General features: G+C 39.2%; 1 protein-coding gene across 1 annotated transcript in view; it reads left to right on the top strand.

Moving 5' to 3' along the window:
- Window positions 1-27,733, top strand: part of LOC147623379 (cold-responsive protein kinase 1-like) — a 49,181-nt gene that overhangs the window by 9,047 nt on the left and 12,401 nt on the right. The window lies entirely within an intron of this gene.

Genomic DNA, 27,733 nt, shown 5'->3' with positions numbered 1-27,733 from the left:
TACTACTCTACTGATATACAACCCATTAATTATCTAACATTGATCCATAAGATTATTGGCATATATGGTACCGCCACCCTATAAGATCTTTTATAAAAAAGCCAAAAATTTATCAATTTTTACTAGATTGATAAGCACCCGGTATCCACTTTTATATATGCATGCTCTTTGTTTAAAAGTAGAGATCAAGGTCCTTTTTGAAAACTAAGTTGATGCACACATTGAGTAATGGTTTATAGTTGGTTGTATGGTTAAAAGCTTTATAGCTTCATTTCCTTCATATACTATTATTAAGATGGATCTTGATGTGCTTTTTGCCAGCTGATAAATGATATGGGGATAGTAAAAGAAATCATAAAAAACCAGTTTAATGTGCTTTTTACAGTTGATAATTTACAGTTGATAAATGATATCAGGATAATAAGTGGCATTATAAACAACTAGTTTAAGCTAATGACAGCGTAAGTTTAATGCTTCATCTTATGCAGCTTTGTAAAATTGATTCACTCTCTCCTCTTTCAACATTGAAAGTATTTCTCTAAATGAGGGAAGGGCATATTTCCCTATGATTATAAACTTTGGAGAGAATTGTGCCACCTCTACCATACCATGTGTATGGTAGAGAATTGTAAACTTTGGAGAGAATTGTGCCACCTCTACCATACCATGTGTATGGTCTTTTTCTTTTTCTTTTTTTAAAAATCTCACTCACATATATGCATTGAGAAAGCATTGTTTCATTAAAAGCAACTAACTTAATCAAGGAATAACATTGGTTAACATGTTGTGCAAGGATTGTGTGGGAGACAACTTTTATATTTATTGATGAGAGAATCCACCTTGTTCTTAACAATTAGCTACAAATTCTAGCAGGTACACTTCTAATGCCATGCTTGACAAGTATCACTTTCTCTTATTTTTCTCCATAAAGTTGTCTTATTTCTACACAATAACACAAAGAATGAATCATTAACCTGTTAGTGCCTGAAGATTGATTAACAAAGACTTGTGCAATTTTTAAATGTAATACAAGTGATTACATTGACTAGGCTAGTTAAGTCATTTCTTAATAAGTATAGTAACTTGATTTTTAAATTTCTACATCTCCTTTTAGTATTATACATTTTAAATGTACACGAGAGTCCATAGGCACAGATGCCTTTCTTAACATGTCACAAAAATGCATCCTCAATACCCGTGCATTCTAGGTAAGGAAGATACCAATAAAACTATTGACTTACTTACTCTTGAGGTAAGGAAGATACCAATAAAACTATTGACTTACTTACTCTTGAGGTAAGATGTAAGGAGGATGTTTAGTCTAAATTTATTGGGAGAATGCAAATGCATCATCACTACTTGTGCATTCTAGTTAAGCAAGATACCAATAAAATTATTAATTTACTTACTCTTGAGGTAAGATGTAAGGAGGATGTTTAGTCTAAATTTGTTGAGAGAATGCAAATTGTTATCAAATCTTTTAGTATATTATTGAGAGCCAAATAGAAGAGGAAAATATAGAAAAACGTTTGGGAAGAGTGGAGCTAGCTTTGCGGCGGGGTAAGATGTAAGAAGGATGTTTAGTCTAAATTTATTGAGAGAATGCAAAATGTTGTCAAATCTTTTGGTATATTGAGAGCCAAACACAAGAGGGAAATATAGAAAAAATTTGGGAAGAGTGGAGCTAGCGATTTAGTTAGAATACATGAGTCTACTTTCTTTATCGTGTCGCAAAAATGTGTTATTTGGAAAAAGGAACTCTCAAGGTGTGGATCTGTTAAAGCTTAAGTTTGTAATATGTACCACTAATTTGTAACAAATGGCTCATTGGGGTCCACAATGCTTAATATTGGTGCCATCACAATGGCCACCTTGAGCTTCTCAAACTTCTTCATTGAGGATCTCCCCAACAAATAGTTTTATCCTTTGTTCTTAACTAATTGGTAAAGGGGATTGTGATCTTCGCGTAGTCCTTTATATACTATCGGCGGTAGAACCCCGATATACCTAGAAAAATCTACAATTTCTTGAGATTTCTAGGTTCAGGACATCTGACAAATGACATCCACCTTGTTAGGATCCATCCTCATGTGCCATACAGAGAGACAATATGGCCTATATAGTGGATCTCCTTAGCCAAAAATTTACACTTAGATTCCTTCCCAAATAGCTTATTTTCCTTAAGGAATTTGAACATTGAGCACAAATACTATAAGTGTTCTTTCGAATTACTATATATAATTATGTCATCAAGGAAAAATACTATGAATTTTCTTGAATACCGGGATGTAAAACATTGTCCATCAATGTCATAAATGTCATTGGAGCATTCATAAAGCCAAACGACATGACTAGGAACTCATAATGTCTAAAACGAGTCTTAAATGTAATCTCGGGAATATCTTATTCCCAAGACGAGTCCTCAAATACAGTCTTGGGAATAAATGGCACGACTAGGAACTCATAGTGTACAAAATGAGTCCTAAATGCAATCTTGGGAATATCGTATTCCCTTAACTTGGTGACACCCCGATCTAAGATCAATTTTAGAAAAGTATTGCACACCATTAAGTTGGTCAAACAACTCATCAATTTATGGCATTGGGTATTTATTCTTAATCATAATTTGATTAAGAGCTCGGAAGTCTAAGAACATTTGCATAGAGCCATTTTCAATTTTTAGCAAAAGAATGGGTGATACCCATGGTAAAGAACTCAGGTATATAAACCCTTTCTTCATATAAACCCTTTCTTCACCATGGATTAAAGAGAATTTGGAGGAGAGGGAGAGCTTCAAACCCTAGCAAGAAAACACACACACACAAGAGAGAGCAAGAAAACACACACACACAAGAGAGAGCAAGACAGAAGAGAGAGATGGATAGCTGAATTTCCTTCTATCTTCTTCTTCTCTACTCAACCAACATAACATAAGGATAAGAGTACACACTATATGGGTTAGTACTCAACTACTACAACATACAAGGGTCGGTCCATAATGTGAACTCGAATAAATGAGCTGGCAATATAACTATGCCATTCTCTAGTAATCCAAAATGGCTGTCACACAGCCTGTCATCCCACTGGCCACATATCACCCATAATCTCACCAACCATGCTAGTGGTGTAGATGCAAAAGCTATCACCCAGGCGGGTCATGTGAATGTCCGCCGTAGCACTAGTTGAGCTTGATATCTCAACACTCCTCCTCAAGCTCATTTCCACACACAGCACTAGTTGAGCTTGATATCTCAACACTCCTCCTCAAGCTCATTTCCACACATTGCACTCCAAGTAAACTCCTAAACCTGTGGAGCTTCTCTGTGCCCAATACCTTCGTGAAGATGTCAACCACATGTGTTGACATATACCATATCTACATCTCCTACTAGAACCTTCTCCCTGACAGTGATAATACACCTCAATGTGCTTCATTAAAGCATGATATATTGGGTTACTGGCCAACTATATACTGCTCATGTTGTCACAATATATGACAACTTCCCTATCCACGGGCTCTCCCATGTCACCAAGTAGCTTCTGAAACCAAGCTACCTCACAAAGAACCATAGCAGCACCCCTGTACTCTGCCTCTGTACTCAACAAGGCAACTATTGGGTGCTTCTTACTGCTCCAACTCACAACAGCACTCCCAATTGAGAACATAAAACCACTGGTAGATCTCTTGTCTCCAATACTACCAGCCCAATCAGCATCTATGTACCCATGCAACTGTATCTCTGTACTAGCCTCATAGAAAAGTCCATAATCAACTGTGGAATTTATGTACCTAAGGATCCGTCTAGCCACATCCAAGTGTGGCTTCCTAGAGGCCTACATAAACTGACTCACAAATCCAACAGCATAGCTCAAGTCTAGCCATGTAATGGTCATGTAGATCAAACTACCCACTATGCGCTTGTATGTAGTGGGGTCCTCCAAAAGCTCACTTGTATCTGTGGAAAGCTTTATGTTCTGCTGCTCCAATGGCACTGAAATAGGCTTACGACTGTCATACCATACTTGGATAACATGTCCAAGCCATATTGCCTCTGCAATAGCAAGATTCCATGAGGTGATCTCACCACCTCTATGCCAAAGAAATATCGCAGCTCACCCAAATCCTTCCTCTCAAACTTCTACTTCAAAAGCATCCTGACATCATGTATGTCTGTATCACTATCACCAGTGATAATCAAGTCATCCACCTAGATAACTATTAGCATGATCCCTCTATCTGTCTTTTTCACATATAGTGAAAAATATTCTTTGGATATCTGAAATCCAATGGTAACAAGATACTCCCTGATCTTGTTTGACCATGCTCTAGGTGCCTACTTCAAGCCATACAAGGCTTTGCGTAGCCTGTACACAAAATCTGGATGTGCATCACTCTCATAACCTTGTGGCTACATCATGTACACTTCTTCTTGCAAATCAACATGCAAGAAAGCATTCTTTACATCCATTTGATGTAAAGACCAACCCTTCAGCCATAGCAGCTCTCACGATTGCCATTCTTTGCATCCATTTGATGTAAAGACCAACCCTTCGCAGCCATAGCAATGATAGCTCTCACAATTGCCATTCTTTGCAATCGGGTTGAATGTCTCCTCATAGTCTGTGCTATAAGTCTATGCTATAAGTCTATGCATAGCCCTTGGCAACCAATCTTGCCTTGGTGGTCACTGAACCATTAGCATTGTGCTTGACTTTATACACCCACTTACATCCAATTGCCTTCTTTTCCTTAGGCAAAGGAACTAACTCCCATGTTGCATTTGCATCCAATGCTGCCATCTCCTCATCCATGGCATTTTTCCATTTCTTATTTCCAATCCTTCTCAAAGCAAGTGGGCTCAGCCTCTTGTATTTCTTTTACCATGTAAGCATAACGATGGGCTATATATCCATCATATCTCAACCTGTCAAAACAGGGTATCTAACCCTCATAGACATGCGCACACCTAGATCACTGCCAAGTGTCCTCAAAACAACCTTGGTTCTCCTAACACTAGGAGTAACCACAGATGGAATGCCAAGATCCTCGTCAAGGCTCTGCTCAGAGCCACTAGAGTCACCATCCACATATGAGTGACATGCTGATATATCAGGCACAAAAGGTTGATCTACCTTTTCCTTTCCTTTTCGTGATACATGTGTACCTGCATCATTCCTCAACTTGCCTGACCATGGGCTAACATTGGATCCACTACCCGATGACTCCCAGGTCGACTCAGCACTTGTGATTGCTGCTCTACATGTGGTGCAACATCATCACTTCTTACATCGGCATCTCCTATTTCCTTCACTACTGGTGCATACTAGCTACTCATCTTATCGTCAAACACAACATCTTTGCTTACTCGCATCTCACGAGTGGTAGGGTTAAAGCATCTATAACCTTTTTGCTCCATAGCATAACCAATGAAGATGTATTTCTCTACCTTTGGATCCAACTTTGTTCTCACTTCATCAGTAGGAACATGTACATATGACATACACCCAAACACTTTCAAGTGAGACACATCCGGTCTTATGCCTATAAACTTCTGTTCTCAGGAGTCATACCATGAATAGCTACAGTGGGTGTCATGTTCATAATATTCATAGCAGTTGCTCTACTGTTTCTTTCCAAAAGTAATGTGGCATATTTTTTTCAGCCATCAAAGCACGTGCCACTTTTGCAATGTGCCTATTTTTCCTTTCTGCAACACCATTCTATTGCGGAGTGTACCTGCATGTAAATTGCCTCTTAATTCCTTGCTTTCTCAGGAAATCACTAAACTCATTGGAGAAATATTCTCCCCCACCATCTGATCTTAGTCATTTTATTTGCATGCCTTTTTCCTTCTCGACCAAGGCTTTAAATCTCTGAAAGTGAGCAAACACCTCACTTTTCTCCTTCATGAAATAAACCCACACTTTCCTAGTGTGGTCATATCAATGAATGTAACATAGTACCTGCAACCTGCAATTGTTGCAGTCTTGGTCGGTCTCCATACATTTGAATGTATGGCATCCAATGGCCTTGCATTGACATGATTTTCATGTGGGAAAGCATGTTTGGCCTTCTTACCAAGTTGGCATGCTTCACATACCTTATGCATACCGTGAACCTTAAACTTTGGCAAACTTGCAACCATACTTTGGGCCTGCAATAGACTTTAGTTGATGTACATTCACATGACCAATGCACTTGTTCCATATGCCAATATCCCCTGTTTATGGAACTAAGCATGTGCTGCATCACAAACAGCTGTTCACTTCTCTCATCACCTCCATGTTTGCTTGATGATACATAATTGCCTTGCTGCAACTTCCCACTTTTAATGTCATTCTATTTTTTATAACAGTCCTTTGCCATGTGTCCCGGTTTGCCATAGTAATAGCACTCTATGCTATTTGCATTTTGATTTCTTTGCTAACCACCTCGGCCTCTTTGGCTCCCCCTGCCTCTAGACTGGCCTCTTCCACCTGTGTATGATTGCTGCTATGAATCATTGGACTGTTGTTATCTAGAATTTTGATTTCCTTGTCGGCCACCACCTCGACCATGGCCTCTACCTTTGCCTCTACCACCTAAATTAGAGTAGAAGGCCTGTTCTGATGTGTTCTTGCTTTGTGAAGAAGAATCCTCACATAAAGCCTTTGTTGAAATTAGAGCAATGTGATGAGCTATGGTGGATCAAATACTAGAATCAATATCATTAACAAAGTGATTAGCAAATAATTAAGATATAATTAGTGAGTAATTAAGACGTAATTAGTGAGTAATTAAGACGTAAAATTAGTAAATAGCTTAATGTAGGCATGGATAATCAAAAACTAGCAAATTCTCATTAGGCCAATGCCTCAATTTATAGAGTTTACATCCAAGCATCAAATCCCACTGATTTCTCCTTGATTCACTCCACCTCTCCCAGAATATCTCCACCTCTTTTGCTTGATTCTCTCCACCTCTTCACTTTTCCTAGAATATCTCCCAGAATATCTCCACACTTCCTAGATCTTCTCATGCTACCCTTTATTCTCTCCCAGTAGATTCTTCTCACCTTTTCATAGGTTCTTTCACATTTACACATCCTCTTTTACAGCCTCTAACCAAGGGCTTATTCCTGCACACATCCTATTCACTTATATATTTCAACACCTTTCCTCATGTGAATACTCCTAGAACACCTAGACCCTATACCAAGTTTCCCTCTTACTTGATAGTCTGCGCGACTAGTGTCTAGCACACCTCCCCTCAAGTTATCTTAGCACACTTGGACCCTATACCAAGTTTCCCTCTTACTTGATAGTCTGCGCGACTAGTGTCTAGCACACCTCCCCTCAAGTTATCTTAGCACACTTGGACCCTATACCAAGTTTCTCTCTTACTTGATAGCCTCCTGCGACCAGTGCCTCAAGTCCCTAAACTCATAGTCCTTGACACTCTCTCTCTCTATGTGTCCTAGGCTACTATAGTTGCCTGCGACCTTGACTAAAGTTCTCACACATACATCTACCACGTGGCCTACATCATCAGTGGCTCAGAGGTGGTTTTACTTTGTGGGGGCAGGTTACATTGGGTTGTGGGGTCTCTCTCTCTCTCTCTCTCAGAAAAGATGATTCGACTCCACTTCCTTTGGAGCCTCCATGAAGTTTGCTGATGTCGTTCCTTCTCCCCACTGGGTTTACTGTAGCAATCTCTTGCCATGTGACCTGGCTTTCCACAGTTGTTGCAAGTGAAGATCCTTCCTCCTAATCTGCCTCTTCCTCGTCCTCAGAATCCTCCTTGGGTGAAGAATGCTTTTTCTTCTCTGCTGTTGAGTTGAGCCATTTCTTCTCTTTGCCTCTGCTCTCTTGCTCTAGTAGAGCTGCTTCTATCTTGTGTAGCTTCAATTCAGGTACATTCTTTAGGCATAGATATCAAATCCCGAAAGTTGGGATTATTCTCCCTAACTGCAATGGATGTCTTGAATGACGTACTCTTTTCCAAGCCCATTCAGACAGACATTCACCAAATCATCATCCTCCACTTATACATTGATAGACCCAAGGGATTCAACAATGCCCTTGACCTTTAAGGCATATTCATTGATGGACATGCTTTCTTCTCCACAATATGTAACTCTTGCTTTAACTGCAACTTCCTTGCCTTTGTATTAGACTGTAACATCTGAACTAGATTCTGCCCATGCAACTACTGGAGTGTTTGCATCCTGTATGTGTCCTATCATAGTGTCTGTGAGACACTAATTGAAAGCCAATACATGACTTTTCTTGCACCCTAATTCCAATCCTTGAATGCCTTTCTATATGCAAGAGTGGCATTCTCTACAGATAACTCCCCCTCCTCATTGTCTCCTTCTACATAATCCAAGAATCCTTTACCCATTAGGAAATTGATCATTTTGAACTTCCAAGCATGGAAGTTATTCTTATTTAGCTTCTCACTAACAATCTGATTAATTCTGTCAGACATTTTTTCCTGCAGAAAGCAGCAGCAATAATCAAATAACCTGCAAACAAACAACTTCTATATGCAACTTGTAATCAAGCAGTATCTCCTATAATTGCTGCAGTAGAGCGGTACTTTAGCATAGCCTGTGTGTCACCAAATGTGACTAGAGTATATGTACATACACCTAGTATCAAACAGTACATGTGCTAACCTTGTCTGCACTTCCAAAATGCACTGCTGCATTGCAATAACTAGATTTTAAGCAGAAACAGTTCTCTACTAGAACTTCCAGAAAACTGTCGAAAATACCCTGCAGGATGAAACGGGGCCTATAACGCACCTGAAAAATGCGAATCTAATGAGAAAATATAGTCCAATAGGATAGTATACCTGCTCTGTAGCTCCTGTCCCTGCGAAGACAGCTCCTCAATCGGAGATGTGTAGCTCCAAGAGCTACTCAGGCGATGTTGTACCTAAACCAAGAAGGGGAAAGAGATGATGTTGTACCTAAACCAAGAAGGGGAAAGAGACGATGGTGCTCTTACCCGTGTAGTACCGCTTACTTCCTTGCTTGTTCTTGCCTCTTCCTTAGCTATCACAGAAACTAGGATCTGATACCATAAAGAGAATGTGGGGGAGAGGGGAAGCTTCAAACCCTAGCAACAACAAGCAAACACACACACACAAGAGAGAGAGTAAGACGACATAAGAGAGAGATGGATAGCCAATACATGACTTTTCTTGCACCCTAAATCCAATCCTTAAATGCCTTTATATCTACAGGAGTGGCATTCTCCACAGATAACTCCGAAGCCTCCTCATTCTCTCCTTCTACATAATCCAAGCATCCTTTACCCATTAGGAAATTGATCATTTTGAACTTCCAGGCATGGAAGTTATTCTTATTTAGCTTCTCACTAACAATCTAATTAATTTTGTTAGACATTTTTTCCTGCAGCAATCAAATAACCTGCAAAAAATAAACAATTTCTGTATGCAACTTGTAATCAAGCAGTATCTCCTATAATTGCTGCAGTAGAGTAGTACTTTAGCACAGCCTATGTGTCACCAAATGTGACTAGAGTACATGTACATACACCTAGTATCAAACAGTACATGTGCTAACCTTGTTTGCACTTCCAAAATGCACTGCTGCATTGCAATAACTAGATTTCAAGCTGAAACAGTTCTCTACTAGAACTTCCAAAAAACTGCCAGAAATACCCTCGAGGATTAAACGGGTCCTGTAATGCACCTAAAAAATGCGAATCTAACGAGAAAATATAGTCCAATAGGATAGTATACCTACTCTGTAGCTCCTCTCCCTGCGAAGACAGCTCCTCAATCGGAGATGTATAGATCCCAGAGCTACTGAGGTGATGTTGTACCTAAACCAAGAAGGGGAAAGAGACGATGTTGTACCTAAACCAAGAAGGGGAAAGAGACGATGGTGCTCTTACCCGTGTAGTACCGCTTCCTTCCTTGCTTGTTCTTGCCTCTTCCTTAGCTCTCTCACAAACTAGGATCTAATACCATAAAGAGAATGCGGGGGAGAGGGGAAGCTTCAAACCCTAGCAACAACAAGCAAACACACACACACAACAGAGAGCAAGATGACACAAGAGAGAGCAAGATGACAAAAGAGAGAGGGGAAGCTTCAAACCGTAGCAACAACAAGCAAACACACACACACACAAGAGAGAGAAAGACGACACAAGAGAGAGATGGATAGCTGAATTTTCTTCTAAATTCTTCTTCTTTACTCAACCAACATAATATAAAGATAAGAGTACACACTATATGGGTTAGTACTCAACTACTACAACATACAAGGATCGGTCCATAATATGAACCCGACTAAATGAGCAGGCACTATATGGGTTAGTACTACAACTACTACAACATAGAAGGATCGGTCCATAATATGAACCCGACTAAATGAGCAGGCACTATAACTATGCCAGTCGCTAATAATCCAAAATGGCTGTCACACAGCCTGTCATCCCATTGGCCGCATATCACCCATAATCTTGAGCACCAACCATGCCAGTGGTGTAGATGTGGAAGCTATCACCCAGGCGGGTCATCAATGTCCACCGTAGAACTAGCTGAGCTCCATATCTCAACATGGGTGATACCCATGGGGAAGAACTCAGGTGTATAAACCCTTTCTTCATATACTCGGCTAACTACCATTCCACTTTCTTTACCTCGAAGTGGCTTAACCTGTAAGTAGGTTTGCTTATTATAGGTTTTGATCCTAGTACTACATCAATGCCATGATCAAGTCCCCCTAGATGGCAGAACACCATCTGGGAGATCATCTCGAGAAACACATCCCTAAACTCTCATAATAAACTCTCATAGTAAATTACTCAAAGCAGCTACGTACTTTGTTTTATTGTCTCGGTTTTAGCCTTGGTATTTAGGTTTTGTTCAAAAGAAGCCAAAACAAGTTTTGGAAAACAGTGGTCTCGACCAAGGCCATTTAAGTTATCATAATTTAAATTAGTTTTAGCTACAAAAACTTTATCAATCACATTTATTTCATCTAAAAAAATAAATTGATGCAAGAGAGTACAAATATATACCTGCTATATCACATGTTGATGTCAATGGCATGGCACAATTCTAGGGACACAATTATGGGTGCAGCTACAACCTCTATCTCACCCTATAGCCTCACCACTCTCCCCTCATGCATAAACTCTAGGCTATTATCTTGGAAGCTAGGACTCAGGGAAGGGCCAAGGTTATACAATCACTCCCTACCTAGATAAATATCTTCTCTAGCCAGTGCATGACCTGGAAATCCAAACTGGCCTCATAGACCTGCATAGCTACAGGTACACCCAAGACCACTGTGTTTCAAATAGTTTTATCATGACCATTAGTTAATGACACTATATACTTATGGTGGTCAGACTCGGTCTTTGGCAACCGTAACTTCTTAATTAGCACATACTTAAGGAAATCATGAGTGGCTCCATCGTCTATCATAACCAGTCACCTATCTTGATATATAACAGGACCAAATCATGTGGTCGCACCACTGATGGAAGCCACATTACCTGGGTAACACAACAAGTGTGGGTACCATCTGTGTGTTCGACTTACTTCTCTAAACTCTGTGGAACTAAGAGGTAACCTGCTAGGTAGTATGTAATTACTGTTGAGAGGATTTACCATCTTTCTTAGCATTGCTAGAACTACCTCCAACTCCCAGCTTTGGACATCCTGCGTTGCTATGTCTAGCCGCAAAACAATTAAAGCATAGATTTTCTGTTCTAGCTTTATTGTATTTCTCCTTCTTAGTGGATTTAGATTGGATTTTCTCTTAAAAAAAAGAATGGTTTCTTCTCCCAACACCCACTCGACCCTCTCTATTGATCACTCTAGCCCCCTTGCCCCCTATCGCCCCGAAAGAATTTCCTCTTAAATCTGGAGCCCTCTTTACCCTCACTTGTCTTGCTAAGACCGGATTTGGAGCCCTCTTAAATCTGAAGCCCTCTTTACCCTCACTAGTCTTGCTAAGACCGGATTTGGAGCCCTCTTAAATCTGAAGCCCTCTTTACCCTCACTAGTCTTGCTAAGGTTGGATTTGGAGCGATGTGAAATGTTGTCATAAATCTGCACATATTTTATGGCCGAGTCTTTTGAGTCGGTTTACTCTATTTCAGATAGTCGGGTCTACCTCTCAGATAGAGCAATAGAAGGGAGTAAGAGAAGTGTTAGTAGAGGGCAGTTGACTGATTCAGAGAGCTCAGATAGAGCAACAGAAGGTAGTAAGAGAAGTGTCAGTAGAGGGCAGTTGACTGATTCAGAGAGCTCCTGAGATAAGATTTTAAATTTTTTTTATGGTAGAGGAGATTCTGGAGGCTTGGAGGATAGATTTCTACCTCGGGACTAATGTAGGCTTTCGGAGGTAGAATCAGGCTTTTCTGCATGGATTTGGTCAGCTGTGGTCAGGAGGGGCTTTTGGGTGAGTGATCAGAACTTCTGGAGGCTTGGGCTGATCTGAGAGAATAGCAACAGGAGAAAATTGAGCCAGATAGGGAGGCTAGGTGGGTGTTAGAAGTGTCCCATTAAGTCAGTTTAGAAATTTGGGGATAGGTGCAAGTCTAGTTGGAGCCCTTGGAGCTAGGATTTCAGCATTCCCCTGTTCTAATCCCTTTTCTTTTCTTCCTTGTGTGCCTGGTGGTGGTGTACAGAGGCCATCACCTAGATATGTAAGATTCCTCCCTCCGTCTTTTGAGGTGTGCAGGTGTAAGAACCTCCCCTTCTGATCTTATAATTATTCCCCTCTCTAAAATAAAAGAAAGATCGTGTTTTACCCTCTTTTGGCCTAGAGAGAGAAAATGTTCTAGAGAGAGGTTATTAAATTTTTAGATATTTTTGGATGAGAAAGTATCTCTTCTTATTAAAATAAATTCCCCTAAAACAGAACGTCAAAAAGATTTTCAGAAGGTGCATTGGAAATCAATTATAATCTGTTCAAAAGGCCTTATCCTAGGAGTCCAGATTTTTGAAAAAATTTAAATTAAGGTTCTTAGGGCTAATCAGATTCATCCAAATGTATGGAGGAGGAGATAAATGAAGAAATAAAGAAAATCCCCCAAAAAATGAGTAAATACTCACGTCAGATGAAGAGTTGACTAAGAACAAGGGTATTAGTTAAAAAAGAAGAGATATTTAGCGAAATGATGCATTTATGACACCTCTGTGTGGGGGAATTCCCCTCATGAAGGAGGTGCCCATTTCACATGTGGGTGAGTTTTAAACTCTCAAATAATGAGATATTTTCATCTCTCCTCTCTCTTGCTTCAACTAGATCCAAAAAGTAAACTAAACTAACCTAAAAATGGTCAAAAGTTGACCAAACTGATCTGGAAAATTCTAAAATCAGTTTGCTTAGTTAGAGGCTCACGTTTTTCTATAAATAGAAGCCTCCCCCTTCGTTGAAGCTTAATAGTGTTTTTTGCATTGTTACTCTACTCCTCCCAGAGCCAAAAACTGTGAATTTGTTAATAATTCATTAGTTTTTTGACCATTCCCTCTTCTAAAGAATTGGTGGTCACTCTTGTTTGCAAACAAGAGTAGATCCCTCAAACCATCAAGCCAAAGGAAAGCTCCCAGAAATTCATGTAAGTTAGAAATCTTACTTTTTCTTTATTCTTTATGGTTTTCTAATTTTTTGTTATCTTTAAAATGATAAACAGATGCTATGCCTTGTTGGAAAGGCTTTTCCCCTCTCTTCTTCTTAAATTCAGCCCTTCTTTATCCTAGTTAAGTAATCTAATTGCTGGAATTAAACTTTTCATATTGTTTCTCTTTTAAAAGTAGAATTTGATTAGTTTGGAATGCTTTAGACCAATTGGGGATAAATTTTAAGCAATTTTAGGATAGAAAATTTTAAAAATTGGTCAGCCATACAAAGGAGTTTATGGCAAAATATTTCTTAAATTTTATGAAATAGGTTTTATCTTTTATTATTCAAAAAGAGTAATCCCCATCGTCTGTGTATTCTAAAAGTGTTATTTTCATTCTATGCATAGAAAAATGCATAGTAGAAATAATTTTATTATAAAAGTGTTATTTCTATTAAAATTAAATTCTATGCATAGAACGATGCATACTGGTTATTTTTTTATTATAAAAGAGCGATTTTTATTAGATTTTGATTTTATGCATAAATAGATGCATAAAGAATTTATTTTTAATTCAAAAGAGTTATTCTCATCAATTTTGATTTTATGCATAGAAAGATGCATAAAGAAATTATTTTTATTTCCAAAGAGTTATTCTCATCAATTTTGATTTCATGCATAGAAAGAGGCATAAAGAAATTTATTTTTATTGCAAAAGAGTTATTCCCATCAATTTTGATTTTTTGCATAGAAAGATGCATAAAGAAATTTATTTTTATTTCAAAAGAGTTCTTCTCGTCAATTTTGATTTTATGCAAAGAAAGATGCATAAAGAATTTATTTTTATTTCAAAAGAGTTATTCTCATCAATTTTGATTTTATGCATTTTTTATTTCAAAAGAGTTATTCTCATCAATTTTGATTTTATGCATAGAAAGAGGCATAAAGAAATTTATTTTTATTTCAAAAGAGTTATTCTCATCAATTTTGATTTTATGCATAGAAATATGCATAAAGAAATTATTTTTATTTCAAAAGAGTTATTCTCATCAATTTTGATTTTATGCATAGAAAGATGCATACAGAATTTATTTTATTTCAAAAGAGTTATTCTCATCAATTTTGATTTTATGCATACTATGGAAATAGAACTTGGAGCCATGTTAGGAATCTCATTAGATGCAAGAGCTAACCTCTGCACTTTCGCGAGACTAACTCCCTTAGCTTAGGCAGATTGGTGGCACAATGCGCTAGCATTATCTTATCCTATTGGGGCACAGTTGCATTAGTCGCATTTGGAATCTCATCAGATGCAAGCGTTAACCTATGCACTATCGCAACTAACTCCCTTAGCTTAGGCAGATCGGTGGCGCAATGTGATATCGTGTTGGGCACATTTGCATTAGTCATGTTTCCTCCACCGACTAGGTGGCTTGGAACCACTCAAGTGCTGGGTCTCGCGACCGGACACTGATACTTTTGGCGATCCTACTAGGGAATTGGTACGCCAGGTAGGGGAGTACAAAGGTAAAGGCTAGTATAGGTTAAGTCCTACATAGTCATAGAATAAACTAGTCAAAAGAAGCCGAGAAAGAAATCATACACTAGCTAGTGTCAGGAATGCTAACTAGTCATAAGAGCACAATGGAGCAGGCATGGATAACGAAAGAAGGTCAAATAGGGAAATGTGGTACCGTTGCCATAACAGGTTGAAGCTGTAGAACAAGAACCACCACTACACCACCGTCCACCATGCCAAACCAAGAAGATTAGCAAACGGGATTCCACAACAGCTAGAAAGACTGATTCCATAATAACTAAGGAATCAGAAAGAAGATCATCATGAACTAGACAGGATTCCACAGCAGTAGGAGAGACTGATTCTGGAACCATTGAGGAATCAAGAAGAAGACCATCAGTAGGAACTACCAAACAGGAGGTAGGACGCTCAGAAAGGGGAAGAACTGGCACCAGCTATGGAAAGGATGTCCCCCCTCAAGTACCCAAAATTCAAAGGAAAGAGTGAGGAGGATGTAGATGCACACATTGTTTCCTTTGAAACCACGTTCCAAGAAAAGAGAGCTCCGTTGGGGCAAAAGACGAAGTATTTGTCCACAACATTGGGTGGTAAAGCCACCACAACTGGTACACCCAATAAGGTCTAGAACAATTCCAAACATTTGGAGAACTGAAGAAGGCTTTCTTGAAATGACTCAGGTAAGACAAAACCATAATGAAGATGCTAGATAAGATGCAAAGGATGACATAAAAAAAGAGGGCAACAAAAGACTACACAACTGAATCCAAAGCAATGTTGATGTGCCTCGAGCCAGTGGTTTATGAGAGGATTGAGGGAAAAACTTCAGATAGCAGTAGCCTCATGTGACATGGAAGTCCTAACCTTCGAACAAGTGGTGGCAGGAGCTGCCAGAGTTGAAGGAGTCTTGAGGAAAACAAACAAAGTCTCCAAGAAGAAGAACGACAAGAGGAAGAAGAAAGAAGAAGAAACTTCAGAATAATCTAATTCCGGAGAAGATACATCGGAGTCAGAATCCAATCAAGAGTTGGATGCCAAAGAGCGAAATCCCCAAAAAAAGAAAGAGAGGAAGTAGGCACAGAAAGTTCAAGAAGAACTAAGGGCCGCCCTAGCCAAGATTGTCAGAGGACATGCATGATCTAACCAGATGTTTGGTGCACGAGGTACAACAATCAAGGGCACACGAAAGAGGAGTGACAGTTAAGAGGCACACATCAAAGTGTGCACCATCAGTGGAAGGGACAATCACTCTACACAGGTGTGTTACTATAAGATACAAAACATGAACACAAGGGTGGTGGAAAGGCAGCAGAGCAACAAGCCCCCATTTGTTAACCAGGTCACCACATGACCTCGAATCAATAGACCATATTGAAGAGGAGGTGGAAGATTTGGGGGAGGTGGAATATTCGGTCCAAGAGGAGCATGCTTCTATTGCAATGGTCTAGGGCAAAGACGTAATTATTTCCTCATATTTCACCACCCCCAACAACAAGAATTGTAGAAGATGAGGCCAACAAGGGAGGCAAACACGAAAGGAAATGATGCGGCTGTGAATATGGTGAAAATAGACCATGGGGTAGGAAAGCAAAATCCACTAGAAGTGGTTGCCACCATGACAAGATCACAAGGACTTCTCAAGATGCCGACAGGCATGAATGCGGAACAGGCATGAATGCCGAACCAGAGCAGAGATAGAAGCAAGAGTAGTGGACATGTTAACAATCCTAATATGGGATTGATCATTATGATAGACACAAGATTAAGCATAAGATTAAGGTGGGTTATACCACACTAAAAACTCCATGACTAGAGAGAGAGAGAGATATTGCACACTCAACACAAGATCTCTATTGTATTCACAACCAATGAACCATACAATGATATAGGCCTTCTAGCCTTATCCCACTTTACATATCATCATCGATGTGTAGCATGCCAAATGCAACCCATCTCTCAACACTCCCCCTTAATGTGAAATTGGAGTCATTAGTAGGGGAAGGTTGAGGTCTATAGGGGCCCTTTAAGCTGTCATATTATGATTTTAATGACTTTTTGTTAAAACGTTAAGTTTCTTTGTCTTTAGATACATTCTTGTTCTTCAAACGGCTAGAAGTTTCTTTGTCTTTAGATACCTTCTTGTTCTTCAAACGGCTAGAAGTTTGAATTTCAAAGTTTCCCGCCAAAATTGAATTTGAAATCAAACGAGCAAAACTATATCATGTGACATATCTCTGGAAAGAGCTCGATGAGTAGATTCTAGATCTATAATCTCCGACAAATTTTGAGCTCATATGTAGAAGTTATGGACGTCCGAAATTTTAAAAACTTTCCCCTCCACTTTTTGGAAATGAAAAGTACAAAAAGGCATCTTCTAGAGAATCTTTTGGCCACCTTTAATCACCCAACATTTTTATATACTTGGCATCACACGATTGGCTCTTTTCCTTAATAACCTTTTAATCACATGGCATCTTAAAGGGCTCCTATAGACCTCAACCTTCCCTTAATGGTTAGCTAACAAACATGCGTGCGCGTGTCTACCATCTTAGACACCGAATCCATTTTGAGCGAACTCGCTCATAGTGGAACCACTTAGTCCTATTTGAACATAGAATTTTGGGTGGGACTCAACCCATGTGCATGCACCTCACATGTGCATCGTTTATGCACACATCACGACAACCATTTTGAGCTTCTCGGTGATCTCGGGCAGAGCAACCCTCATACCAATGGGTGAATACACATCTCATTTTGAGCACACAAGCTCGAAGATGGTTAGCCTTATAAGATGTGTGTGACAACAAAAAATACATATCCAGTTTATGCACCAAGGCAAGGGTAGGGCACCCATCAAAATTCAAGTTGTCACAAAAATACATATCCAGTTTATGCACCAAGGCAAGGGTAGGGCACCCATCAAAATTCAAGTTGTCACAAAAAACAAATCTCCATGGCTTTATGTTTCAAGCCGATATTTGTCATTAGGGTGACACATTCTTGTGTGTGTGGAATAGGCTTGGAAGATGATTACAAAAGGCATAATTTTCAAGCATGTGACCAAGGTTTTATAAATGGAGTGTGTGAACAAACCCTTGATTCATTAGGTTTTCCAAAAGCATCCAACTTGACGTTTCATAGATTCTCCTCCAAATTGTACTCGCCAAGAAAAGAATGCGGCCACCTCTTTCTTTGCACGCGCATCAACGTTCTTTTTGGGGACAACCTACACAAGGGACCCGTATCACGAGGTCGTCTTCCTCTTTCGAGTCAGTGGTTGCTCTCTTTGCAACCACCGCCATAGCCAACTCTTCTTGAGCTTTTTTGCCATTCATTGTGCTACTCGCTGCTTCTACAACGTCAATGATTTGATGTGTTGTTTGCTGTTGTTCCTACTTTCTTTTTCTGTTCACTTAAAAAGCATCTTGTCATCTGCTGTTGCTCATTAGGGACAGTCACAAACTTCTTCTCTGTGTGCTCCCAATGCATATTGCATACCTTGTAAGTTGAAGAGTTGATATTCTCCTTTGTAGGTCTTTTCACACATTTTCTCCAGCTAACATTCCCGCCAACAACTGTTGTCGCCTTGCATTGGCAATGCTGCTATGTTTTTGCTATGGGAGCCTCCATAGGTTACCTTTCAAACTTATGAAACAATCAAATGGCTATGCCAACTTCTTTTGTAGATGTGTATTATAGTCACCTACACTACTCACTTCTTCTCCTCCTTTGATGCCTCTGCTATATTGGCATCTGTGCATTGTAGATGCCCTCAACTTGCCTCAACTTTTTACATGAATGAACCTCCTCCATGAGGTTTACATAGCCATCCATATGGCTACAATAAGCTTCTCATTGAGTTCAAAAAATTTCATGCTTCCCCCTTGCATGCACCACTCAAGGGTGCTTTCATCATGGATTTCTCCCAAGAAATTTGAGGTGTGAATATCTTGTGAAAGTCGCATATCACTTCCACCACTTCATGCTCACCTTCATGAACATATCATGAGCCATGCCTCAAATGACATGCTCCAATATGTATTGCAACCAGCCCATCACCAGTTGCCATTGAAATGGACAAGCATGAACCTCCTCCACTATCTTTGCCTACAAGCAAAGAACCATAGGATTCACAAATCCTAATATAGCAACCCTTCTCAACATGAGAAATCTCTCATACTCAAACCAAAAAAATAATGAGGCAAAATTCAAAATACCTTCACAAATATTTTCTTGGAAGTTTCCTTGTTGACATCGAAGACTCCATAGCCTTCATACTTGCTGAAATCTCTATTTTTAGCTTCCATGGTAGCTTCAAGACTCTCTCCAATCACCAAAACATAATCTCTCTCCAAATGCAATACTAATGATAATGAGTGTGCTAATATTTTTTCACAATAAAATGAAAATAGTGCTTAATCAAATAAACTCATAAATAAGAAAACTATACATAAATATTAACCATTATCAAGAGCCCATCCAAGCTCGATACCATGTTCACAATCCTAATATGGGATTGATCATGGTGATAGACACAAGATTAAGGTGAGCTATACCACACTAAAAACTCCATCACGAGAGAGAGAGAGAGAGAGAGAGAGAGAGAGAGAGAGAGAGAGATTGCACACTCAACACAAGATCTCTATTGCATTCACAATGAGCCATACAATGATATAGGCCTTCTAGCCTTATCCCACTTTATACATCATCATCCATGTGGCACTCCCTTTTCTACTCTTTTGGTCAACACTCACACAACATACAATATCATATGTGGCATTCTTATCTTACCACAATATCTTGCACCTCTAGGGTGATTTCCCACATACACACAACACCATGATTACATCTCTCAACAGGGCAGGACAACAGAGAGTTTGTGACCAGATCAAATGTTGAACTTAGTTCCCAGAAGTTGTTTTGCAGGCCATAATACCAAATGAAAAATTGGCACAAATGCCTTTGCAAGAACCAAAAAACTCGATAGCCAAAATGCAAAAATGTGGAAACGGTTCAGGACTGTGATATGTCTGTTCTAGAAGTAACCATCACGATCCGAGGTTACATAGTGACAAAAGTCTTCTGGGACGAAGGGTCAGGGGTAAATAGGATATTAGATAGCCTGGCTAAAAAGCTAGGGATTACTAACTTGCAGCCTGCTCCGTTCTATATTCGCATGGTTGACTAGAGAAGGGTCCAACTTGTCCGGATAATCATGAGAAAATCAATAGAAGTGGCATGTTGTAGCTTCACGGCTGTGTTCATTGTTATTAAGATGACCTAGATTTCAGGTGTAAATCCCATGCTCATAGGAAGGTGGTGGCTCTCAGAAGTGGAAGAATAAAACATAACTAGGAGACGGACAAGATCACAATCAGAAGAGACAAAAAGAAAGTTTGCATCCAGTGGTGGGCAGGAAGAACAAGCTAAAACCGGCAAGTCGACCAATGTATCTAGAATGCCTAAACTACCTAGAATGGGTAGAAGATGATGAAGAAGATCGGGACTTGAAGGAGAATCCATATCTACTATCCTTGTTTGAAGTAGACATAGAGAGGATTTTGCAGAGGTATGATCTAGAGGTCCTAGTAGCTCATCTTGAAGTGATACTGAATGAGGAAAGCACTTGTAAAGAGGAAGAGGACACTCAAGATAATATGGAAGAGCTACAAATAGAATAGGAAAAGGCCATGGTGGCTCTAAAACAAGAGGAAACCGAGCTCAGTAAAAGGAATATTAGAGTTCAAGAAGATGAGATCGAGGAGGTGAACCTAGGGGATGATTAGGAAATCAAGATAGTTAGGATTAGTGCAAACTAAATCATGAATTTAGAGGGAGGCTCTTGGAATTGCGTAATTCCTACAAAGATGTTTTTTCTTGGAACTATTTCGACATGAAGGGGACTGATCCTAGTTTCAACCAGCATAAAATTAACCTAAAAGAAGATGCAACCCTAGTCAAGTAGAGCAGATACACAATGAACTTGTTAATCCAATTCTAGGATTAACAAGAGCTACCACAATTATCTTACATCAAGGAGTCATGGTAGATACACCACCAAAGGGTCACACATTCAAGATATGAAGCAACAGTGTCCAAAGCTACAACTTGGACAGGCACCCGTAATGGTGTGACGGAGTATTTATGGTGATTCACGCTTCAAGAGCATGTGGTAGCAAGTTAGGATGAAGTCCTAAGTGATGTACGTCATGGATATATTATGAGAGTAGTCATTGTAATAGCATTAGACCTCTTATGAGACTAAAGTGCCCGGCTGGCCACAGTTTAAGTGAGTGTGAACACTTATGGCCATGTATATAAGTGAATTTATCTTATAATACAACATACTCTCCCATTGTGCAATTGAGTCTTAATCTTGCTAATCCACTTGCTAATCTCTCTCCCTAGTTCATGCTAGTGAGTGTATGTGAGTGAAGTGAGGTGAGAGGAGGACTCGTAGTGCAACGCGGCGGTGTGACAACGCTCGCCAGAGACAGGATGGAATTGCTTCTCAAGGAGTTGTAGAGCTTGAAGACCTCAAGGGTTACGGGCTCGGCCATTGGAAAGATCCTCACACGACAGTTGCAATTCACCAGGTAATCTCTTTTTGGATGTGTTTCAAGGAGGGTTAGGATGAGCCATAACATTTTTGGCGTCGCTCTGCTGGGGAGCCATCCCTTGGCTTTTTCCATCATTTTGCCTCTAATGTACGCATAACCCATTGCCCATTATCTTGATTAATGGTTTTCCATGAAAAAGATATGGATTTGATGGTGATTTGTGTGAGATTTGGTGTAGAATAGCTCTCTTTTTTGTTTTTGAAAAGAATACTTCTTGCTTAATTTTAAGATTAATTTGTTGTTTTTGTTATTGTTTTGGTGGTTTTTCATGTTCTTAGGGCTTGCACATAGTTTGTATTAGGCTTAGTATCCATCCATTGCAAACAATGCAATAGAATGCAATTTTTAGTGAATGTTAGCTCTTTTTAGTTTAAACATAGATCTAAGATTATTAATTCTAGTTTAATTGTGTGTTTTTTGTTGAGATTGTTTGGGTTAGATTGTTAGAAAGCATTAGGAGTAGCTTAATCTTTCAAAAAATTTCTTAAAACCATAAAAAAACCCTTGAATTTGACTAATTTCTCTTAATGGACTGGTTTTTGTCATTAAGGGTGATTAATCTTATCCAAGAGGCCAAAAATTTAGAAAATGTGTTAATTGGGGTCTAAATTGATCATATGAGTAGTCTAAATTGAGGTTTTTGAGTGTTTTGAGAGCATCTAGATGCATCAAAACACCTAATCACATCAATTTTTTGATCAATTGGAGAAATTTGACACTCTTTACTTAATTTTGCCTTAAAAGAGAAGACTATAATTAAGAGTCTAATTAATCTCCTAATTTAGATTAATTTACACGATTATTGATGCACAAGTAGCATCTCCTTGCTCTATCCAATGATGTGCTCAATTGTGTAAATTAATTAAGGATTAATGATTGATTAGAGTCTTTGATTAGTGTAAAAGAGAGAAAGATTAGTGAAAGAATTAATCTCAAACTTAATTACTTTTTTACATAACTCATTAAGGCTAATGAGCATTCAATGAGTAGATGCTCATGAGTTGTCAAAATTGTCCATTTTGGGGGTCATTTATGAAGGGTGTAAGGTGTGTCATTAAAAGGTTGCCTTTTTTTATGAAGGGTGTAAGGTGTGTCATTAAAAGGTTGCCTTTTTTTACTAAGGGTGTAAGGTGTGTCATTAAGAGGTTGCCTTTTTTTACTCTCACATACCTTTTTGGGAAAATGCCCATACCCTTTTCATTTTTTAAATTAAAAAATATTCCCCCCTAAAAAGGAAAATTCGTATTTTCGACTAGACTAAAAAAAAAGGGCGTGAAAGACCAGGCCGTGAAAAGGTCCGACGTGAAAGTGGAGGCCGTTGAAAGGCTTGACCCGTGAACAGCTTGGGAGGACATGAACGGCTTGGTACGTGAACAGCTTGGCACATGAACGGCTTGGGACGGGAAAGGCTTGACCCGTATGGCTTGGCACGTGAATGGCTTGGCATGTGAACAGCGTGGGACGTGAAAGGCTTAGCCTATGAAAAGGTCCGCCAAAAAAAAAATCGAATTTAATATTTCGTGGAGTCCGGTTCACGGCATGAACCATTTTCCTGGTGTTTCACGGCATGAAAGCTTAAGGTTTGACAAAAAAAAAAATCAAATTTAATATTTCGTGGAGTCCAGTTCATGGCGTAAAGGGGTCCTTCAGCCAAAAAAAACTCTGGAAAACACCCCTATTTGGAGGCCTGTATCTCTCCTAAACCATATATCCGATGAAGGCGCTCTAAGGCTCATCGAAAAGCTAACATTGAGCTCTTCGACTTTCGATGGTTATCCGAAGTCAAAATCGACCATTTTGGCCTCCGACCAGTAGCCTCAAAATTTGACTCGAAAATCGAGGTAAAAAACAACCCCAAACTATAAAAAATTACAAAAAACAGTGCGAAAACGACAGCCATATTCAGGCTACGTTTTGAGAGTCTAAACGACAAAATCACGGACGACTGAGGAAAACAAAGTTGTAGTACTCCAAAAATACAACTCCCTCATCCAGAGTTTTTCAAAGTTCCTTTTGGAACACCCTCAAAAACGTACTACGAAACAAAGAAAAAATTCTCAATTTTTTTTCATCTTGAGACAGTGATGGAAAATAGGTTTTAGGACCTCCTCTTCCATCTAGGAAGCTCCTAGCATACACTTTTTCCAGAAAAATATTTGGTCGTTCACGTGCGTATAGCGCCTAAGCTAATTAGGAAAAACGAACAATTGTTTGATCCAACCAAAGAGTACACCAAGTCTCTTGAGGCTGTAATGGGCTATGTGAGAAAGTATAAAAAGCAAAAAAAAAAAAACAATGATTGCTCACATTAAGGAGCATTTAGGCACTCTGACATGGCTACAATAGAGGGATTGCCAGGGATCACACAAGGACTCAACCCAATGGCTGACATTTTCGAGCCATTGAGATCTATGCCGCAAATTCACCTCCCAATGCAATTGGCCATGTCTATAACAAGCGTGTCATCAGGTTTTACACTCTGTATGACTTCGATCCCATCGGGCTTTGGTCCCTTGCCTAACATTCTCACAAATCCTATAAGTACCAACCCTTTCTTGGATGCCCACACCTTGGACATATTGACTAGTCTAGGAAGGGGGGTGGCCCAAGGACTCACTGAGTCTCTTCCAACAAGAGCACTCACAAACGGCCTCAATGATTCATACAAAAATACAACCGTTCAAATTTCCAAAATTATGAGCAAATATGACGGAACAACAAACCCTATTCAATTCGTTCAAATGTTTGAACAGAGATGTGAAGCCTTTGGAAATCCCAACTAAACTACTAAGGTACATGAGTTGAACTTATGCTTAGAGGGAAAATCTAGTCGATGGTTTATCGCATTGATGCCGGCGATTAAGACCAACTTCAAAACCTTAAAATCAACCTTTATACATGGCTTTTCTAGACAAGGTGATCAACAATGGAGTGCAGTTAACAGAACTCTATTCAATTGAGCGTTAACCAAATGAATCCATTAGAGATTTTATCCTTCGAATAAAGCTCTTGGACTCACGTTGTGAGTCATGGGAAAAATTAAACGATGTTCAATTGAGGAGATGGTTCATGATGGGTTTGAAGAATAACAGCTTACACAACTTGATCATTGTATCCAATCCAAAAACATTCGATCAATGTTGTAAAGAAGCAATACGTTTAGATGACAACATGCTAGAAGATGAGCATGCTACGAGGCCTCATTTCTGTTTAAGTCATGATAGTTGAAGTAAATCACGGATAAACCTTGTTCTATGGAAAAGAATCAATGGCTGTGCCTCTTAACGGGGAAAAAATCATTGGTCTCTATGATCCAAGTGCAAGTTCCTCCCATGACCCGGCCATGTGACTTACAGGTTCAGTCGGAATGAAAAAGGGTAATTTAAAGCTCTTGACTACGTTAAAATAATTTTTCTTGGAGGAATCGCCTATGTCTTCTGGGTGAGGGAAGTTTTTCCAGGTTCGGTTTTGCAAGAACCAAGAGATTAGTCTCTTGTCTAGATATTTGTCTTGCACAAGAAGTGCTACTTCCACTGCTAGCACCCCCAAATTGGTTGCAGGGAGGGGGCTGGGATCTTTCATGTAATCTTCAAAAAGGCTAGCTTAGGACTCGAAATCCTTAACTTGTTGTCTTGGGTGATCATGAAACTTCTGTATGGACAACCGTCATGTTCACAAGTTACAACTTGAAGAGGCTTTATAGGCAACATTGATAGTACCATAAGGGAAACTAATTTTGTGGTTCAACCCCCAAAGCCTTAGTAAGTCAGAGAGGCACTGCATAGTTACGCTGAGGGACACCCTTGCATTAACATTGAGGAACTTCTTCTGAGGCACATAATCTTCAGAAAGGCTAGCTTAGGAATTGAAACCTTTAACTTATTATCTTGGGTGATCATGAAACTTCTATATGGACAAGTTGATTGTCATCATTGATCATATTCACAAGTTAAAATCTGAAGAGGCTTTAGAGGCAACAATGACGGTGCCACAAGATAAATTGATTTTGTGGTTCAACCCCCAAATCCGCGGCAAGTCAGAGAGGCATTGCACAATTACATTGAGGGACACCCTTGCGTTGACATCAAGGAACTTCTTTGCTTGTCTGGCAGATTGTCAAGTCTATTTAGAAGTCACTTGGCTGGTTTGAGGCTCCTATCAGAAATGTAGTACGGTAATATATGGTATCAATCTACCCGTGCTTCCACCAACCCTTCCCAAGAGGTTGTATATGGGAAGATCCAGATCTAGTCAAAGAAATCCTTTGCACCCTATGTAATTTGCCAAAAATGTAGTACGGTAATCTGTCGTATCAATCTACCCATGCTTCCACCAGGCCTTCCTAAGAAGTTGTATATGGGAAGATCTAGCTCTAGTCAAAGAAATCCTTTGTACCCTTCTTGGACAAGGTATAATCATTTTAGAGGACTGACAAATGGTACTTTAGAGGACTATGCTTAATATGTATGCCAAGTGTGGTACTCTTGCCAAAGTAGCACACTTGGCGATGTTATACATATGTTGCAATTAGTGCACTCCAAGAGACAACATCCTGAGAAAGAATCTCCTCAAGCATGCCCTTTGCCTGCATCTTAATTTTGTTACTAATTTGAAAGTTTTTTTGTAGACTATGGCTTTGGTTAAGAGGTCAAAGATAACTGATGCACACCGATAGTGGTTATAGCTGTACATTTATCAATGATCATGAAATAATATCACACAAGACTCGCCGCATCATCAACTTCAATATCGTAGGGTTGAAAAAGGTATTCCTATTTTTATCTCTTTTATATTCAAACAAAATAATGGCAACTTTCAACCATGAAGGTATATCTTTGGTCCACTTTTGATACCGAGAGTGTTGTTTGAAAAATAAGGGAATAGCACGTTCCCTTATGTTTATAAAATTTTGGGAAGGACTGTGCCAACTCCCTACCATACTTTATGTATGGTTTCTTTTTAACTCGCACAAACAAGCACAAAATTTGTATGACTTGAACAACAACGTGTAGCTCAAATTCAGATGTGCTAACCAATTTGTAATTCTCCTTTTTGTGAGATACTTGAAGAGCTCTATCGATCATAAGCATAGGTTTGTAGTTCATTGATAGTGGATGTGCCTCTAGCACCGTTTCCGAGTATGTTGAACAACGCTTGGAAAGGGTAAGGTTACCTGAGAAATGTAGTTACTCTTTTTATTTCCTTTCTTTTTTTGGTTGCTTCTCTCCCTTCTTCTTCTTTCTTTTTTACTTTCTTCGTCTTCGTCTTTGTTTTTTAGTCCTACTTTCTTCTTCTTCTCCCCCATTTTTTCTTGCTTCTACCCCATTTTTTGCTTGCCTCTACCCCATTTTTCCCTCTCTCAATTCTTCTTTCTAATTTATTCTTCTTCTCACCCATTTTTTTCTTGCTTCTACCCCATTTTTTCCTCTCTCATTTCTTCTTTCTACTTCCTCCTTCTCTCCCTTCTTTTCTTCTCTTACTTTTTTCAGGTCTCGTTCTCTCTTTTTTCAGGTCTCGTTCTCTCTTTTATTTTATCACTCTCTTCCTTCCTTCCTTCTTTTTTACTACTTTGTTTTCTCTTTTCTTTCCTTCTTTCTTCCTTCTCTCTTTTCTCTTTCATTTTCTCTTCTTCTTTCCTCTTTCTTTTCTCTTTTCTCTTTCATTTTCTCTTCTTCTTTCCTCTTTCTTTTCTCTTTTCTTCCCTTCTTTCTTCCTTCTCTCTTTCCTCTTTCTTTTTCTCTTCTTTTTCTCCTACTTTTTTCCTTCTTTTCTCCACTTCTACTTCTTCTTCCTTACCTCTCCTTCTTTCTTTCCTCTTTATTATTCTCTTCTTCTTCTCTTACTTTTTTCCTTATTTTCTCCACTACTCCTTCTTCTTCCTTAACTCCCCTTCTTTCTCTCCCTCCCTCTTCTTCGTTATGTTTTTCTTGTTCTTCTTTTCCTCTTCCTTTTCTCTTTGTTTCTTCCACCTTTTCTTTTT

Source organism: Cibotium barometz, chromosome 27, assembly GCF_041138505.1.
Source record: "Cibotium barometz isolate CiBa-2024 chromosome 27, ASM4113850v1, whole genome shotgun sequence".
NCBI classification, from domain to species: Eukaryota; Viridiplantae; Streptophyta; class Polypodiopsida; order Cyatheales; family Cibotiaceae; genus Cibotium; species Cibotium barometz.
This window is presented reverse-complemented; position numbering and strand designations above follow the sequence as displayed.